Source organism: Amblyomma americanum, chromosome 3 (genome assembly GCF_052857255.1).
Source record: "Amblyomma americanum isolate KBUSLIRL-KWMA chromosome 3, ASM5285725v1, whole genome shotgun sequence".
In the NCBI taxonomy this organism is placed as follows: Eukaryota; Metazoa; Arthropoda; class Arachnida; order Ixodida; family Ixodidae; genus Amblyomma; species Amblyomma americanum.
The window spans coordinates 204521457-204539318 of record NC_135499.1 but is presented as its reverse complement, the minus strand read 5'-3'; the positions used below and the strand labels follow the sequence as shown (position 1 = coordinate 204539318).

The 17862-nt window shown below is 45.9% G+C and overlaps 1 protein-coding gene across 1 annotated transcript in view; it reads left to right on the top strand.

Moving 5' to 3' along the window:
* Positions 1-17862, top strand: part of LOC144125920 (protein amalgam-like) — a 339341-nt gene that overhangs the window by 272795 nt on the left and 48684 nt on the right. The gene's annotated exons all lie outside the window — the stretch shown is intronic.

Here is a 17862-nt window from a genome sequence, read left to right as displayed (position 1 = left end):
AAAATTTATGTTCAAGAAGAAATTAATCCTGCAAGGGGAGATAAGACGCGGTCTTCAAGCGACTCAAGTACATTCAGAGCAGCATTGAGCCAAAAACAATGATGCTATCTCACCATGCTACGAATGCATGGTACGTACACTAGGAGAAACGGCTGGGAGATATGCCAGCAGGAACTGGAGCTGGAAAGGAAAAAAGTTGAGCGGGGTGGGGGTAGGTTGTTGTTTTGTTCAGCCGTTTTAACGAGGGAGCTTTTCCTTGAAAAAAAAAGACACCTGGAGAACTTTAACTTGGAATGAACTTCCACTCTTTTAAGGAACTCAAATCATTCTTGTCAGAAGCTCACCGCCCTGATGCAAACAAGTGTGCATCAATGCCTCAAAACTAACATTAGATTCGTTGAAATGCTGTAAAACGATCTGCCTGAGACTCCCTGGAAACATTTTTCAGGTTTACGCGTCATCAGAAAGTCTCCCCCTTTTGCATTCATTCCTAACTTGGAATTAATTTTCTCCTCATCGAGTTCGACTTCCTGTCTAGTGACCTAGTTATGGCTGTCTTCCTTCTTCTATCATTATTTCCTTACTCATCTCCTTGCTTTTCTACATGCACATGCCGCCGTTTCGCGTTAACGATCACTTGCTGTCCTGAGCATTTATTCCAGTAGAGACTCTGTCTTCTTTCTGGAGATTCTCCTTCTGGCAGATGCTCAACTTCTGATGTCCAATCGTTTCCGCACCACTTTAAAAATGGAATTTCTGCTTCGGGCCTCAGATTTCATCTCCCAAACTTACTTACCTGTTTCAACTACTACGATTCCGTACCTTACCCGTTCCATAACCTTACCTCGTCCCCAATTTTTTTTTCGTTCTCTTTCCACTGTGCTCACTCACCTGATACCATCTGCGTCGTTCTTCAATACTTATCGATTTTTCTTCCTTCTATTAAATCTAGTTTGCCGATTGCTTTTAAACTGCTGTTTCTCCCATTCCTTTTTGGGATCAGCGGCTATTCCCGAACAAATTTTCGGACGAAGCGTTCGTTTTCATTTAAATCCACTCGTAAAAAGTAGTAGGCATCTTGCACTCTCGTTGATCGCAGCTCAATACGTAAGCCCCCAATTCACACTTTTACAAACGTCTTCCGTACCAACCCCCCCTCCCCCCCTGCTTCACGAAGAAAAGACGGTGCGACTCACGACGCTTCCGCGCTTATTCTAATCATTGACGCTAATCTTTATAAACCAAGCCAAATTGGCCGTCGTTGTCCTTACCAAAACAAAACCCTCATGTTTTGATGTCGCTGTCAACCACATCGCTTCTGCCACCTCCCTTGAAAGATTTCCTGAGCAGAGTTGACTTATTTGTTTGGTCAGCTAACCCATGGAAGCTTCTATAATGCAGTGGTCGCATAAAATGCGTGAGTGGACTGCGTGTACAAAAGGTTGGGCTTTATTCCGGAAGTCGAAGTTTAATTTACCTTATCGACGAGTTCTCGGGCATAAAATTTAGCAACGCCCTTCCGAAAACTGCATTGTTCAACATCATCTGCAAAGGAAATGTGAAACGCAGGAAGTTTGTTATATTGTGTCTGTCGTGAATCAAAATGATTGCTCCCGGAAATTTTGAGAAATTTTGTGGTTAGTTACTTAATATAACCCTCAACGAGATGAGCTGTACTATCGATGCTACATGAGGTGAGGATTTCAGGCATTAACAGTATTACTAATTCACCCAAAACGATCCTGTCATATGCAGAAAAACACTACAGCTTATGTGTTAGGTTAGTTTCCTTTGATATACACCACCTTGATTATCACGGGAGAAGAAATCTCACGGCTGTGTTCACAGTCGATAAATTTCACAAGGCTTTGGGCGGCACTCACTCAACTCACTGGCTGAACTATGGCAGCTGGCCGGTCGGTCACATCCTATGAAATTAGACACAAATACCCTTACGGAAATCTTAAGGAAACCTGGCTCGAAATGTTTCATTGTGACCCTGGTGGTCGTTTATTGATTTCAGTATACAGTAGGATTGATAGAGCCTTTGATGAAGTGATTAGACTGTTTTAAGTGTGCGCATTTCGTAGTTGGATTGCTCAGGTATCATTTCAAACACGCAAATTATTGCCCTACGCTCTGACGGCAATTGCTGGAAATCATTGAATCTCTTGTTGTTCCACTGAGGATGAAAAGTGCCCCAGCATTTTCAAAGATCGTTCGCTCTTTTTCTGCCAACTGTACAGGTTTCAAGTATTTAGTAGTATTCCCTGGTTACGAATGTGTTGCTGCCTAAAGACCATGGGTGCCTACATCGCCATCGAAAAAATAAAATCTATCATGTTGTAGGGCATACGTGGAACCGTGGCCGAATGCTTTAAAACTTGGCAATGCACTCGCCTATTCAGCGAATAGCGCAGTAAAGAACACTTCTCTCTACGTCTCACTCTACGTCTGGTCTATGCGCCTGCGAGAACAAGTTGGAAGTTTAATGGGTATCGGCAGCTTTTTGATCTGGGTATCTGTTCATTTTCCCAGCCAGATATAGCTGGTATTTTTTTTGTTTTTGCATATTTTACACCTGTATTCAGTTGATTCGGAGTCACTGTACCAAGAAGAGCATATATACAGACTAGTGTGGAAAATAAAAAAAGGCAGATTAAAACGCGCAGGGAAAGAGGCGTAGAAAGGTAAGAGCATGGATGATGAGCGAGAGAAGAATGAAAGAAAGGTATATAGCAGGCAAGAAAGAAAGAAAAGAAAAAATAAACAAAGGGCGCGCTGCAACAGATGACACGGAGCGCTCAGGAAAGCGCTGAAGCAGCTGTTACACATGGTAGAAAGAATAAAGGTAAGAGGCTCGGGGGCGTGCTGCTGTTAGGCTTATTTTGAGCAACGCAACCGCTCCTCCCACAAATAGCGTGTTAAGAAAATCGCCTTTACAATGCGCCAGCTGTGTGCTTATTTTCGGAGAGTTGAACCTGCCCGCGATGGCCCATTCTTTCTTCGCTTTTGTTGCTGAAGCCATTGGCAGCATAGTAGTTGTTGTAAATAGCTACAGAAACAGTTGTCTCCGCAATCGATTCCTGCGCGCTGGTTGTGGCGATGATCCACTGCGTACAAGGAACGCTTAGCTGCTGCACTAGGGTCGCCTAAAGAAAGCGGAATGGGAGCGCATTTGTCGCCTTGTCTGCCTTCAACGGATGCTCGGAACACTGGGAACAACTTCCCACTCGGTCTCATTTCATACCTTCTCTGACAAAAACACGCGGGTCAATCTCGTTGATGCCAGTGCTTATCGATTTATCAGCTGCTCATCTACGCTAGACACGTGTATACTCACCCGTCTTTCTCGAGAGGAAGTGACTGTCGACGGTCTGCGCCACTAGAAGATTCGATGTGCGAGCGTACTTCGAAGCCTAAGCATGTTCTTTTTTTTTTTTCAGATGATGCGGTTTGACACTTTTGGCTTTGTTTTTGTGATAAACATAAAAGCCAAGTCCGTGGGTGTTAGTTGAGGGAACTATTTGTACTCTTTACGATGCTCCTGAGGGAAAAAAGCCCGTCTTTTATCGATCTTTAGTTGCTTATTTTCGATTATTCTCTCTTACGTTCGTAGCAGGTGACTATCACGAGCAGGAAAAAGTGCTGCACTACTGCTCAAACGATGAACAATGCACCACATCACAGCAAAGTTTCTTAAGCAGCATCGAACATTTTGTTAGCGCCAACAAAAAGGTCTAAATATACGAACGAAAAGTTTGATGAACTGCATGCTGCTTTAGACTTTTACACTCATTTGTTCATGGAAGATTATAAGAATGCTTCTTTTTTTTTCCTTCTGGAATTTGCAGTTCGACTGATAACGATTTTTTTTACAGTTTCGGGACAAAAAGAGCACACTGGCCAGTACACATTTTCGTAATACAACATGCTTGTTTACCACTCTTTTCGCGTTAGTTTGATTTCAGGGCTATACATTCAGAACAATAAAGTGGACGCGCTACAGACTCACTACTAATCATGGGAGAATGAGTCAGCTGAGCATTCGTAACGAGTCTCACCCAGTACCTACGCACCCTTGAAAAAAGAAAAACACCTTGGAGCAAGAAGCGTTTATAAAAAACAAAGCTCCGTTTCGTGGCCTGCGGACGCCAGATTATACGGTTCAACGTGCCGTGTCTAGCATTTAGCGTGGGCCGTACACTCCATCTCTTGTTTTTTTTTTTTTTACCCCAGTCCGCCATACCTATATTTCTATTCGCGCCAAACTTTTCAGCGTCGGAGTCTGCTTTTATGGCGGCTCAGCACGGCTTGCATAACGGCGGGCCGTGCCCGATTAAGTGCTACCTCCCCCGTGCACACCGAGAAGCCAGAGAGGGGCGTCCGCGGTACTTGCAGCACGGCAAGCCGCGGACTGAGCCTAGCTTGCGTCCGTGCGGAACGAGTACAGGCGGCCTCTGTGTACACTCTATAGGTCCACGCTCCCTGCCTCACGCGGTTATGGTCATTGCGAGAGGAACGCCAAAGCATCACCCCTTCCGCCGTCCCTTATATCGCCGGCCTCCTCCGTTTATTTAACCTTCTTTTTTTTCTCTCGTATGTTCCCAGTGCGTGCAGCTGCAGCGGATAGCATGAAAGCGGCGCTGCCCGCTTTCGCAAGGAAATCACGAGAGGTTCAGGGTGTCCAGCCCGGTACGAGTTGCGGATAAGACCGGCGTGGCTGCACGCACGTTTGTGCGCGTGGGTGATTGCCGGCCGTCGCCTTAGCCGCGCCAAGCTCTGCACTGGCTGTAGTGTATATTTTCGTGAGGACGCTGGAACGACATTTCTTCCCCCCCCCCCCCCCCCCTCCACTCCCCCGCTTCGGCTCGCGGGCCGCTTTCGGGGGTATCGATGGCGCTAATGACACGCCGGTGCAGCACGGCGGCCGACAGAGGGTGCAGGCATGCGTGCGTGGGGGGTGGAGACCAGGCCTAGCTACGGGCTCACCTGTTACGTGAGCCGCCGAAGGCTTTATCGGAATTTTTTTTGTTGTATCTGAGCCACGTACTCGTTTCTCTTGCATTCGCCCAGGTAAGCGCTCCCGCGACGATCCCGTAGTTCTGTTATCTATGCCGGGCACCTGCGGGCGGCAGAAAGATAGTCGGGGTGCGGTGGTGACGCAACTGGTCCGCATTTGGTTGCAGCTGAAGAGAAGTGTCTGTGTACACGTACAGGCTTTTTTTAGGCGTCTGTGTCGAAACTGCTGGAGCAAGGTCCCAGCTTTCCGTGCATCTGTAATAATGATTTTACGACTTACAAATTGCTAGACGTGGAATCTACTCCCGCTTCTCAAGTCCAGCTTCATTAAAATGTCGATCCGCTTCGAGATCCTCGAAAAAGCACGAACAGCACAGCTGTAATAATAGCGGTTGGAGAATGTGAGGCATTGCATCTATGCAGACCTCAAGTAGCATTTCGGTTTCGTTTCAGAAGCGAATTCAAAATTCGAAGCTCAGCGGAGCTCACAGCCGACTAAAAAGTTTTATCTACAAGTGAAAGCGCTTCAAAATTGTGTTCCTGCGACAGCCACTGACGCTTTATTACAATCCTAAATTGAGCACTGCTGAGGACACTCTGGTGAGAAAGAAGAGGTAATCTGTAGTAATATTTTAGACAATGAACAACTTTGGGCTTGTGCGTCAGAACCAATCCGCGATTGTGATTCGAGGCGTGTACAGGAGGCTACCTAACCTCAACTTTGACAAAGCAGCCCGCTCAGTGGCGCATTTCTTAACCCCATGTGGAGTCAGCTTCCAGAAATCCGCCTTCTTTGAAAAAGGAATATAAAAAAACTTTCATTACCGAATGCTGGCATGTGCCACCGCCAAGGTGTCCGAAGACTAACCTTTCCGTCCGGCGGACCACACCAAAGCAGGCTGAAAGCGCACACTGCCAAACTATATATGCCACGTTATAGGAAACCTCGGAGTGCCAAAACGGCGGCAGCAGCAGTGGAGGCGCAATAAGCGTTCCGCGCACTCGCACCTTAATCAGCGCGCCCGGTTCTGACCCCAAGTTAATTATTAACGCCTCGCTTGGGGTTTCGACCGCACGGCTCCCCTAAATTACGGGCAACGCCTGCGGGACGGCCGCCGGCAGCAACCGACCGAGGCCGCTTATCTTCCTTTCGCCGTGCCGACCGCGTCGGCCGGCGGCAGCAAGGCTGGCGAAGATGCCGAAGGGAGAGGAGAACGACGGCGGCCCTTCTTCGAAGACGTCTCTCTCGAGGTACCCTCGTGTAGGCGCTCGCGTTCGCGCTAAGAGCCCCGACTGGTGTGCGCAGAAAGGGAGCCTCTATATACGAAAGACAGCACACGGGCGAAAAAAACGGTGGGGAGGTGGGGGGGGGGGGATCTTTAGATTTGCATAATAAGCCAATTTGTGCCCCGGATCTTTACGGCTAATGGTTCCCTTCGAGCAAGTGGCTCTTCGACCCCCCCCCTCACTATCCTGACCTCTCTGGTGCTTTCTTACTCCGAAAAGAGCGTAGCGGCAGCAACGGGTTGAGTTCCTGCCCTCTACTCCCCCTCCTCCTTCCAACCTACCCCCGCTACTTCCACACAGAGGGAGGCTTTTTCCGGGAGTTGAGGCAGCCTGGCCCGTTCACCGGAAAAAAGCCGAGGCCAGAAGTAACACAGGGGCTTGCCTCCTTGGCACGGCTTGAGAAAGTCGAACCCTGTCGGCTTAGGGCCGCCGCTCCCTCCCTTCGGCGCTGAAGAAGGTCTCCGCTGGGACTCCCCGCCGAGCGCCGCCTCCGCTGCCGGCGGGACTGCGGCGCAGCGCGCCCGAGGTCTTAGCGCTCCCCGCAGCTCTGCTCCACTTTCCTTCGAACACTCATCCCCCCCCCCCCCCCTTCCATAGTGCTCTTTCGTACCGCATAAAGCACCTTCGTAGGTCCTGAAATAGGATGGCCAATTTTGACGCGGCGATGTATAATTTCTTCTCCTCCCTTTCTGGGGCGAGGACATTATGAGGTAGAAAGGCGATAATCGGGGCGAAGCGTTAGGTATAGATGAAGGAGGCTTCTGTTCTATGAATCGTTTTTTCGCCTCTTTCGCTATTGTCACGTCGGCACAGTCGTGGTTATACGCGCAGGACGCATTTTTCTGTCTTCTTCCCAAGGAAACGCGAGTTGTAGCATACTAGCAAATGAACGGCGAGTAAGAAGTCATTTGCTCCTCTCTAGAGAGACATGTTCAGATGACATGTTGGGAGGTCTTCATCATCATCATCATCATCATCATCATCATCATCATCATCATCATCGCCAGCCTTGCTAAACCATCTGCAGGGCAAAGGCCTCTCCCATGTCTTTCCAATTAACCGCGTCCTTTGCAAGCTGCGCCCACCGTACTCCCGCAAGCTTCTTAATCTCATCCGCCCACCTAACTTTCTGACGCACCGTGCTACGCTTGCCTTCTCTTGGAATCCACTCCGTTACCGTTAAGGACCAGCGGTGGTCTTGCCTTCGCATTACATTCCCTACCCAAGTCCGTTTCTTCCCTTATTTCGACTAGGATGTCATTAACCCGCGTTTGTTCCCTCGCCGACCCTGCCCGCTTCCGGTCTCTTAACGTTACAAATATCATTTTTCTTTGCATAGCTCGCTGTGTTGTCCTTAACTTGAGCTGAACCCTTTTCGTTAGCCTCCACGGTACAAACGCGCAAAAAACTGAAGGAGCCGTGACAAGCCATAACTCTGGCTTAAACGTAATGTTGACGTTGCGACAGGAGAAAGTTGTTACTTTAAAAAAGGTTGCATATTGCTTTGAGAAAGTAGAGTCTAGAAAGGGATGTCACCAGCTTTTCCAGGGGAATCTAATGAACAGAAAGTTCCTTATTCTTCAGCAATCTTACTCTGAATGACAACGAGAGAGCAACCCCGTATCCAGGTATAGACATTGCTGTCTACTTCGTATAGAATATCGCTAGCGTTCACTGGCAGTGGCTGAGAACATAATGGGCAGAAAGCGCACTCATGGCAGCGTACCACTATCTATCTAGCATACCGCTAGCATATCTGCCATCACCTTCGTTGTTATAGCTTCCTGAAAGCCGTGTTGCTAAGAATAAAACCGTTGATTTAGTCGTTATCCGTGTTCTTTGGACTACCATCCTCCTGCATAGTTAAAAATTTACTGCCCGCTTTCACCATCGATATGCGGTCGAGGATGAATTTCGGAAAGTGTTCTTATAAGATAATGCCAACACAAAACAATGTGATCCGCTCAGATCAGTTTATTACCTTAAAGTTCCCCGTAGGGGCATTACCTTAGGGGTGGGTTTTTATACAAAGAAAACATCTCGTGACAATCATTAAACAAAATGGTGGTTTAAAATATGTAAAAATTGATTGGCACCTGCTAGCAACGATGTCTGGGAGAAGGCTGTTCCAGTCTGTTGTGGTTCGGTAAAAAAAGGAAGCAGTGAATGTAACGGTTCGAGCTGACGGGTGCGAAACTTGAAACTGATGGCTGGTGCGTTGCGATAGGTGGGACGCTGCTGTGATGTATGGTGCTTGCATAAGGGAAGAAAAGAAGAACTTGTGATACAAGGATATGCTGAAAACGCGGCGTTGACTGGAGAGCTTTGACAAGCCGGAATCTGATTTTAAGATGAAACGCTAACGTCATACGAGTACAAGGAGTGATTGAATCTAGCAGCAAGATTTTGAATAGATTCTAATGAGCCGAAGAGATATGGTTGGCACTGGTTCCAGATGAGCGATGCCTAACAAGTGCCTTGTACGCGAGTAGTTTAACATCTGGCGAGGTGTTTCGTATAGACGTTTCAAAAAGCCTAAGATTTTATTCGGTGCCGAGGTAATATTCTTAACGTGTGCACGCCAAGACAGATCATTAGAAAGGGTTACACATAGGTACTTGTAAGATTGGACTAGCGCTAGTAACGTGTTAGCAAAAGTGTCAGGAAAGAGAAAAGGGCTTAGACATACTTTCCTTAGAAAAACAGCGAGACTCAAGTTGTCCCATTTGTGTCATGTGCCGGCAAACGGACAACGTTGGCCTTACGAAATATAGTTTTGCGTGCTGCGTACTACTGAACAATAAAAAAAAACCTTCAGCCTGTTTTAGTGCGAAAGCACTACGCAACACGATCTCAACTAAGAATCTTGTGTTAAGCCTCGGAGTAATTCGGGTAAATTCGGGTTAGTTCGGAGGAACGTAGCGCAAGCTCTAGCCAACGGGAGGGTGACCTTGAGGGTGACCTTGGCGATCAGCTTCATTGGCCATTGCACGAGGGCACTATGCTATCGCTTCAGCCGATCACGCCTCGTGTTTAGCTGCGACATACTCTGGCGCTGTACACTGCACATGGTCGTATTCATCGAATTCTATCTGCGGTGCGAACAGATCAGACCAGCTTAACTCCAATCAGAGCTTATCCTGAGTCTAAATATCGTCGCCAGACGTTCGACTACCCAGGAATGAGCCAACCAGGCAAAACACATGCTTTCGTCCGTCCACCCGGTTTAAGCACGTTAAAACCGTACCACATTTTTTCGCTATAGGCCTCATAGGTGACCTTTTGTGTTTTTACAAGCTTGGGTGTACAGCTTGCTGCGGCCCATATTGGCGGGAAAAATAAAATTTGAAAAATTTTCTTGCTATTAAGACTTTTCGATCAGTCGGATGCCTCATCGAAATTCCTGTTCATGCAATTTTCAAATTTATTGCAAGTTTTATTCTGCATCGACAAGACTAAGGTACGAATAGATGACATATTAGGGATCTCTGCACGAAGTCACTGGTTTAAATGTGTACACCATATTTCTGCAAAAGTAGTCTTCGAAATGACTTGAAAGTAATGTCATTCAATTTCTGGAGTCATTTCGGGTGCAGGTTTTTCCATTTGTATGCATGTGAGACAGACGTACAGCTTGGACCTTATATGATATTAAAGGCAAACTTAGGATAAATTAAGTCTGCCTGTATCGGTAGATTACCGGTTCTGAGGTCAAAAACGCTGGTTTTACAGAAAAAGGAGCTTTTATACGCTAGGATGCACGAAAAGATGGAATACAGTTGTAGACCTCACCGGCCGTTTTCTAATGTAAACTGCGCTGCCTCAAGGATTTTTTTGTTTCGGTCGCGAATCCCTGAGGCTGGGCTGCGCCACCATCCACTTTCAGTGAGTGATCAAGAAGCCATTTTCAGTTTTGACGTCACGAAATTAACTCGAGCGGAAGGAAGAAAATGTATCATTTTAAAATCCCGTTTACTCTGAAATAAATGTGTATTTCACCGTCGGAGAAAAACTGACGTAGCCAAAAACAGCCGCAGAATTTCACTTTAAAAAAACCAAAAGTTGGCTGGAGTTTTTCACAGTGCCCCTTTAAGAACAATGCGATTCGGCTTCCGCACTATATTATAGACTCGAAGAGTGTTATAGACGGAGTGTTAATATCGATGCTAAAGACGAACGAGAGAGTTGTTATAACTAAATGAAATGGAAGCTAACCCGATTTCGAGAGCGCACGTAAGACAGCGCTATTTTCAAGGACCGCAAGGAACAAGTTAAGTCGCCTGCTTCTCTTTTTCTGGGCCATTTTACATCTAAATACATCGACATCTAATTTACGTGTGCAGAAATATATAGTTTATATTATAATGAGCAGGAGATAGAAAGCTGCGGCATCGATTTATTTTATCTTGTACTATGAATGAAGCGACAAGCGATAGAATTGACCGCTGATTGCCATGGCAGAGATGGAAAATAGCTGTTGTCGCCGATGTTTGCAGACGGTAGTGCTTCGCGACCTATTGGTTAGCTGCACTGACAAAAACGTTATGCAGTCATGCATGGAGTGCTGTCGTCGTTAAGCCCATGAGAGTGAATAAGTATTCCTTGTTTGCACAAACACACACACACTCTTTGGATCGATTCAAACAGCTCTGCGTAGTTTTCTGTCTATGTCCCTTCCCAGAATCATGTAGCATTGATCGGCGTGGTTACGAGTGGGCTGTTCAGTGCTCCAAGGGACTTCATTCACGGGCATTCCAGTTTTGGTTCTCTTCTTTCTGATGTGGCAATGTATTTCGCAAGCGTGCATTTAATAATCACAACCAGACACACCAGCTTTGCTTTGTGCAGGTTGTCTTCTTTCCGCATGCACAGTCCTGAACTTATCGTATAGAGAACCGGTATGTATTCAAGGTTGCCTTTAAGCGTTATTTGCTCGCGTCGTCCTAAACCACGCCCCCCTGTCTTTTTGGCTTCTTTATGGTTCGTTTGCTATCAACATAGGCCTCGCGAATCTCCCTTTCGTTGCATTGACGACTGCCGCATTATTGACTCTTGTATTCGGCGCTACTTCGCCATAACGTGGTGCGTGAGTGAATATTTGAGTGAATATTTGAGAACTTCCGGAATACTAACGCTATTGTGGTGGGACGCTCATGCTATCGTTTTCAATGACACGGAAAACGCAAATATTTGAATATTTTTCAAAACAGGAGCGTCCCTTCACAGAGAGCACAGTCTGGCACGAAGTAGATTGAGAGGTGCATAAACAGACAAAATCTTAGCAAAACCTTTACGTATAGTACCGCAATCAACGCTTTTTACCGCCTCGAAATGCGGGCTAATAGCAGTCACATAATAAGAGTGTTGCAAGCGGACACTCGCAATCTGCGCGAACTTTCTGCCTGCTTTTTTTTAATCCCTCTGATGCTTTCTGCCGGTTAAAGACATCACTTTGAGAACACTAAATGACATATGCTTTGATTCATTGAACTTGCTTCCAGCCGCCGTGTTTGCAGACCCCGAAGACGCGGGTTCGGTCTGAGCCGTAAACGGTCGTATTTCGACGGAGTCGAGATGCTAGAGGCCTGTGTACTAACTATGCGATGTCAGTGCACGGTAGAGAACTCCAGGTGATTTAAATCATCCGAAGCCCTCCACTACGGCGTCCCTCATAGCCTGAGTCGCTTTGGAACGTTAAATCTCATAAACGAAACGAATTTGCTTTGCTTGCGTAAAGTCTTACTAATAGCCATTTGTTCATCGGGAATTATTAGCAGAATTTTCTACTTCCAGTGTCGCGGTACACGTTTAAGGTTGCGTGTGAATGCACTTCTCATCTTCCTGAACTCGAGTTCCGAAGAAAATCATGCGATACTACAGTATTAAAGGCAAAACTAAAGTAGTAACATTCCTTGCAGCACGCAAGATCATAGTTGGGCTGTTAGTGCATCTCGACGCCGTAGGGTATGCTTCATCACTAGAAACTTTCCTTAGACAGCATCCATCGCACTGCATCGTCTGTGGTCTAGACATGAGAGAAACGTTTGTCCTTCCCTAGAAAGGTTTCTCTGAGCACCAATGGTTAAAAAAATACAAGATATTTGGTGTCACTTCCTAGAGCCCACATTTCACTGCACTCTGCATGCTTTCAATACGACTATTAAACGGGCGAATTGGTAATAGATTCTTCCGAATCCTGCGTTATTTCTTTCCTCCTCCTTTATTCTTTCTTTCGACGCCGTCTTTTGCGCTGCTACCCTGAAGTTTGCATTAGTGCTCTTTGCTAATTACACGATGCATGTTCGTACTCATTCTCGGTATTGATTTGTAGCACAATGCAACTAACCACCGGCGACGAGAACTTCTTGCCCCATATTGCCTCTGTTATCAGGACAAGTATTCCTGTACAGGCAGAGCGAAGATATCAGTCAGGATGAAAAACAATGATAAAAATAAAGATAAATATGGACTCGACATTCGGATCCAATGTCCCGCGGCTTCTTTTGCAGCTCGTTATTGGTTTAGTGCGTATCTGTCAAACATTCGATTGCAGCGAATGATGATAGCGAATGATGGTAGCCATGCAGATCTCGGGAAAACTTCAGCGCCCGAGCAGTATAACTGACCAGTGGCGCAGGCACCGAGAGAGGGAATCGTGCAGAGCAGACTAATGCTGCTTGAAAAATGGTCCTGCCCCCAATAATGCATGGAGGACAGACGCAGTCAAGGTTTGTGCTCGCAGATTGTCCGTTCCCCTGGTCTCCGGCCATGCATTTCTCATTAGAGGTGCGAAGACTCCTCCTTCAATTTCTTCTGGCAGAGCCGATGCGTGCTGGGCGATGTCTTGGCGCAACGCGTGCAAAGCTTATGAGACCTGCATTAGATAATGCAATTCTGCTAATGTACCCCCAGCCGTGCCCCTTGCGAGTTATGCCCGCTGAGTGTTTGCCTGGGGCAAGTGTATTAGCTGCTGATCCGGCCTGGGACATCGAAGAGCGCCCGTAGCGCTGCAGTGAAGCCGTAATAGCACAGTGAGATGTTTGTACTTTTGTTACTTTTGTTACTTTTGTACCCTAGCAGCGCCTTTTTTGTTGTTCAAACATGCCAGTCTTATTTACATATGCCTTTTGCATTGGCGAGCAGCTGTCAAAGTATGAGTGCGGTGTTAAGACGCACACACTAAGAAAAGAAAAATAGAAAAGCCTGTCTACGTAACGCGGAAATTCATATAGATGGACCGTTCCCCTTCATAGTGAGAGGTGGATGGGGAAGTAGAAGAAATAACATGCCTCTGGGAACCAGTGCTCGATCAGAAAAGCTGGGATAAACTTCTTGATGCTTATCTTTCTAGAAACAGAAATTGCGATCAGGCGTAGAGCGAAAATAGCAGGAGTAGGTGATCATGCGTACGATAAGCCCTTCTATGTCAACTCCAATCACAAAAAGACATGTGTTCCCCGTTCACCTGTTTACCTTAGTAACTGCAAGTCGGTGCTCCAGCTTCGCAGTATTTTTTCCGGTTTTCTATTCTGCATGTGACAATACAAGGCAGCCATTGCTCTCCTCGTATAGTCAAAAGTTACCCTTATATTTGTTTTTGGGGCTATTATGCTTCAAAATTTTCTGTTTTTTTAAAGACACTTTAAATAAACCACAGCGACTGATTCATTAATGTCAAGGTCAGCAAATGTGTTTTTATTGTGCATTAGTTTGATGTAAACGAAGTGAGCCCGCCATGTATCGGTGAACCATGCACCTTTCGCAGAGTACCGTGTGCGCTGAGGTAGCACCCCTTAAAGCGGAGAAATTTAGTAAGTGGAGTTATCTTCAGTTTGACACAGCGCGCTATAAAAATGCGGCCGTAAAAACCACAAGCCTGCATAAAACACTGTAAAGAAGACAACAGAGTAAAAGTTGCATGAAAAAGAATTTCCGTAGGCGATGTCTCGTTCTTTATCGGCCTCATCAACTATGAGAAACTGTGGAACAGTGTAGAAGTGACCGAAAAAACCACTGACCTGCTCCAAAATGAATGGCAGTCAAATTGTTGCTTGCCTGAAAAGGAATATTTACTCAAAGCGATAGCTTTCGTAACATCGCTACGGGCAGCTGCGCATGAAAATCAAGCGATTGACTTATCTATCAAGTAATTATTAAGAATTTGTAGATTTTTTGCTTTTAAAACGTTAATCGACGCAATTCTAGTGTTAAGGGTTGTGTTATTTGATTTCCCACATGGATGGAATAGTCGAGGTCCGTGCGCCTAAGACCGCCGGTAATAAACTGATCCCGTTTATCACGTACGACGCCTCTGGTGCGGTGAGCAAGCGGGCAAGAATATCAAGACCATTTCGCGAAGCATTGATGGAGTGGTAGTTAGCGAACTTTCGACAACGGATGAGCGATTTTGACAAAACCAGCGGCCCCGACAGACGAGAAAGACGGTAGATAATGTACTTAAACGGAGGGTATTTTTGAAAGTGAAGGTTCTTGTTTTGTAATTTGCCTGCCGTTCATTAGGAATTATCGCAGATCCATTAGTGCCGGCGAGGAACCATCGCTAATGACGGCTCGCCCCGGGTCATTCGCTGTTTTCTTTTTCGATTCGCGGAAAGCGTCAGGCCAGAAACTCTCAAGGCAATGTCTGCCTACTCTTTTATTCCTGATTGTTTCTCGAAATCAATACGTTTTGCTTTGCGGAATTGGAGAGGCCAGTGGGTGGAAAAGCCAACTTATTGCATAAAAGTGCACTCCTGTGTATTGCACTTCGTGTATCTGATGGACTGATACAGTATTACATTCGACTTCGCATACTGCGACATATTCAACGTTCTCTTAAAAGCGTTTCTTTGATAGTACTGAGCGGTCACTCAACTGCAGAGTATGGCTTAGGGCAGAAATTTATATATTTTGATTAAAGAGGACATTTTGGCGAGCACGTAGAGAAATCAAGTCCAACTTTCTCGGGCAAAAATTTAGAAAATTGGAAAATTCTAAGGCACTGTAATGAAAATTTTGAAGGTTATGGTTCATTACTCTATGCAGCAAAATCTTCTATCTTTTAAAGTGTTTCCAGCGATCGCAACGAACAGTTAAGACTGCCATAGAAAACCGATGGGTAACGCTTTTGACCATAGCAAAAACGTCAATAGAAAAAAATACAAGAATGTCATTGGGTGATCTTCGGCTATATTGATTGCTATAGTGAAATCTTACAATATTTAAAAAAATTGCGTTCATAAACAATTTCTCGCTCAAAAATTCTTTTGTCCAGAATTGCTTGGTAGGGATGGATGAATTGAGTGAAATGGTTTTCCTTGGCTTTACTCTTCCAACGTGCACGACTACGAAATATCAAACGCATGCTCGCGTGAACACAAAGTCACAGCAGCAGCGAGCTAACAGTGTATTATAGTCTGTGACAAAAAAAAAAGATTATATGCAACAAAGAAAGCATGCCTTGAAAACTGCTTGTCCACAATTTTGAAGAGAATACTATTAGCCACCAAGTCATTCCTAATAAAGATGTGTCTATTGATCTTTCTATGCGGGATGAGCCTCATAACTGCCTTTTACCTGCCGGGAAAATTTCGCGTCTTATAACGACGTTTTACCAATTGCAGTCTTTGCGAAGAAGACCCCGGTTATCTTCGTCGGGGGTTTCATTTCATGTTCAAGCGGCAGAATATCTCAGAACTTATCAAACTTAACTGTTGTCTTCCTTGCAAACAGCAGTTAAGTGAAATTTGATAACTCCCGGAGCAAAATAAATTATGGAAATAATGCCAACAGGTACAGGTTGCAGGCTTAAAACTGGGGTCTGCAACTTAAATGGGATAGTTTAGCTGGTTGTCACTGTTCGAATTAACAAACATTGATTTGATTACTGCGAAACGCGTCTGCTTACAGCGACTACACAGTATACACGAAGCCATAGCCTTGCTAATATGTTGTGATACCTTTCTTACTTAATTACAAAACAGTTTCAAACGGAGCACCATACATGGCGAAAGGAAACTGCAAAGGCAAGAGAATGTGCCCTATCGAAAGAATGAAATGCCCCATGTTCTTACGCTCTTTGAAAGCGTTGCAGCACACGTTATGTTTTTATATCTTCCGAACGAGGCTGAAAACTGCTACCACCGCTTGAATTGTGAGCAATGCCAAAATGATCTGCCCATGATTGGTGAGGTGAGTGCCAAGTCGAGGCTTAGCTTGGCTGAGTCTACTCCATGTGTGGACACACAGCCCTTCAACCCAATGTTCGCTATCTCCCTCCTCCTCCTCCTCCTCACTACCCCCCCCCCCCGGAATCCTTTCTACTGAGCTGGCATATTATTTTGCAGTTTTGCAGGTCAGCCGGTTAATCCTCTTTATCAGCCATCGTGCTCGGACAAGATTCACACTCACCTTCCTAGCACCCTTCCCACTTCACGCCCTCCTCCCCCTAACTGAGCCTTCTTCCTCGGAGTGAAGGCCCTATCTAATCTAAAACACGCCAATGATAAACGCTTTGCCCAGGCGAAGACAAGTCCTTTTGCCGGAACGTTGGCAAGCACCCTGAGGCCTTCCCCTTCCTTGTTCACTTTGTGTGTGTCAAGAAGCCTTCTGCCTGCCATCTCTCTAGCGTGTACTGTGAGTCTACAAGTTATTTCAATCCCAGGAGACCGATTCGCGGATTTTGGCTTCTACCTAGCTTTAATTCGCATACTCTTACTAGTCGAGCGTCGATTTTTTTTTCTCACTAGGCCGGAAGCCAATTCGCTTCAGCGTATCGACGCAGTAACCAGATTTTCCATACTCTATCTCAGAGCTGACTGCCACATTTTTTTTTAAATAGTGAATGGCCAATAAATTATAATATTCGCTGTCTAAACACACTGGAGGCGCACGCTCAGTCTCCGCAACCGTGTACGCAATCTGGTGCAAGCCCATCTGAGTTCAGTGAAATGTATAGTTAATACATGTCACCCCACTGTGAACAAATCTCAATCTCGTGAACAAATCTCGTACATTATTATGCTACAGCACAGAACCCTCACCGGAGCAAAACCCCTGCATCGTGGGTATGGTGACGTCTTAGGCGACGTCACCATACCGAAGAAGGCACATTCGTTAGAGATAAGTAATGTCACAGGACTGGCACTGACGTCACCACACGGAAAATGCGCATTCGTTGGAGAGAAGTAACGTCACCAGACTGACAGTGAAGTCACTATACCAGGTTCGTCTATGTGAACCTCCTCCTGCCAACTATGGCAGGTGGCAGGTGAGATACGGGAAGAGGCGGGGAAAAACATTATTAACCTGAGTCTCACAAGCCCCACCAGTCACTTTTGAGGAAGGCATCAAGAGCTTTCAGTGCGGTTGCATCGCCGACACATAATAGAATTAGGTGTGCATGCGTTTTTCCTATTCATGCTCAATGAAACAGCAGCGCACTTAACGCCTTAATCCTACGAGAACTGGTTCGCAGAGCCCACGCTGTTGGGCAGGCCAATTGGCTGCCGGAATAGGCGGACCACCCAAGACTCTGAGATTCGCCGTGCATTC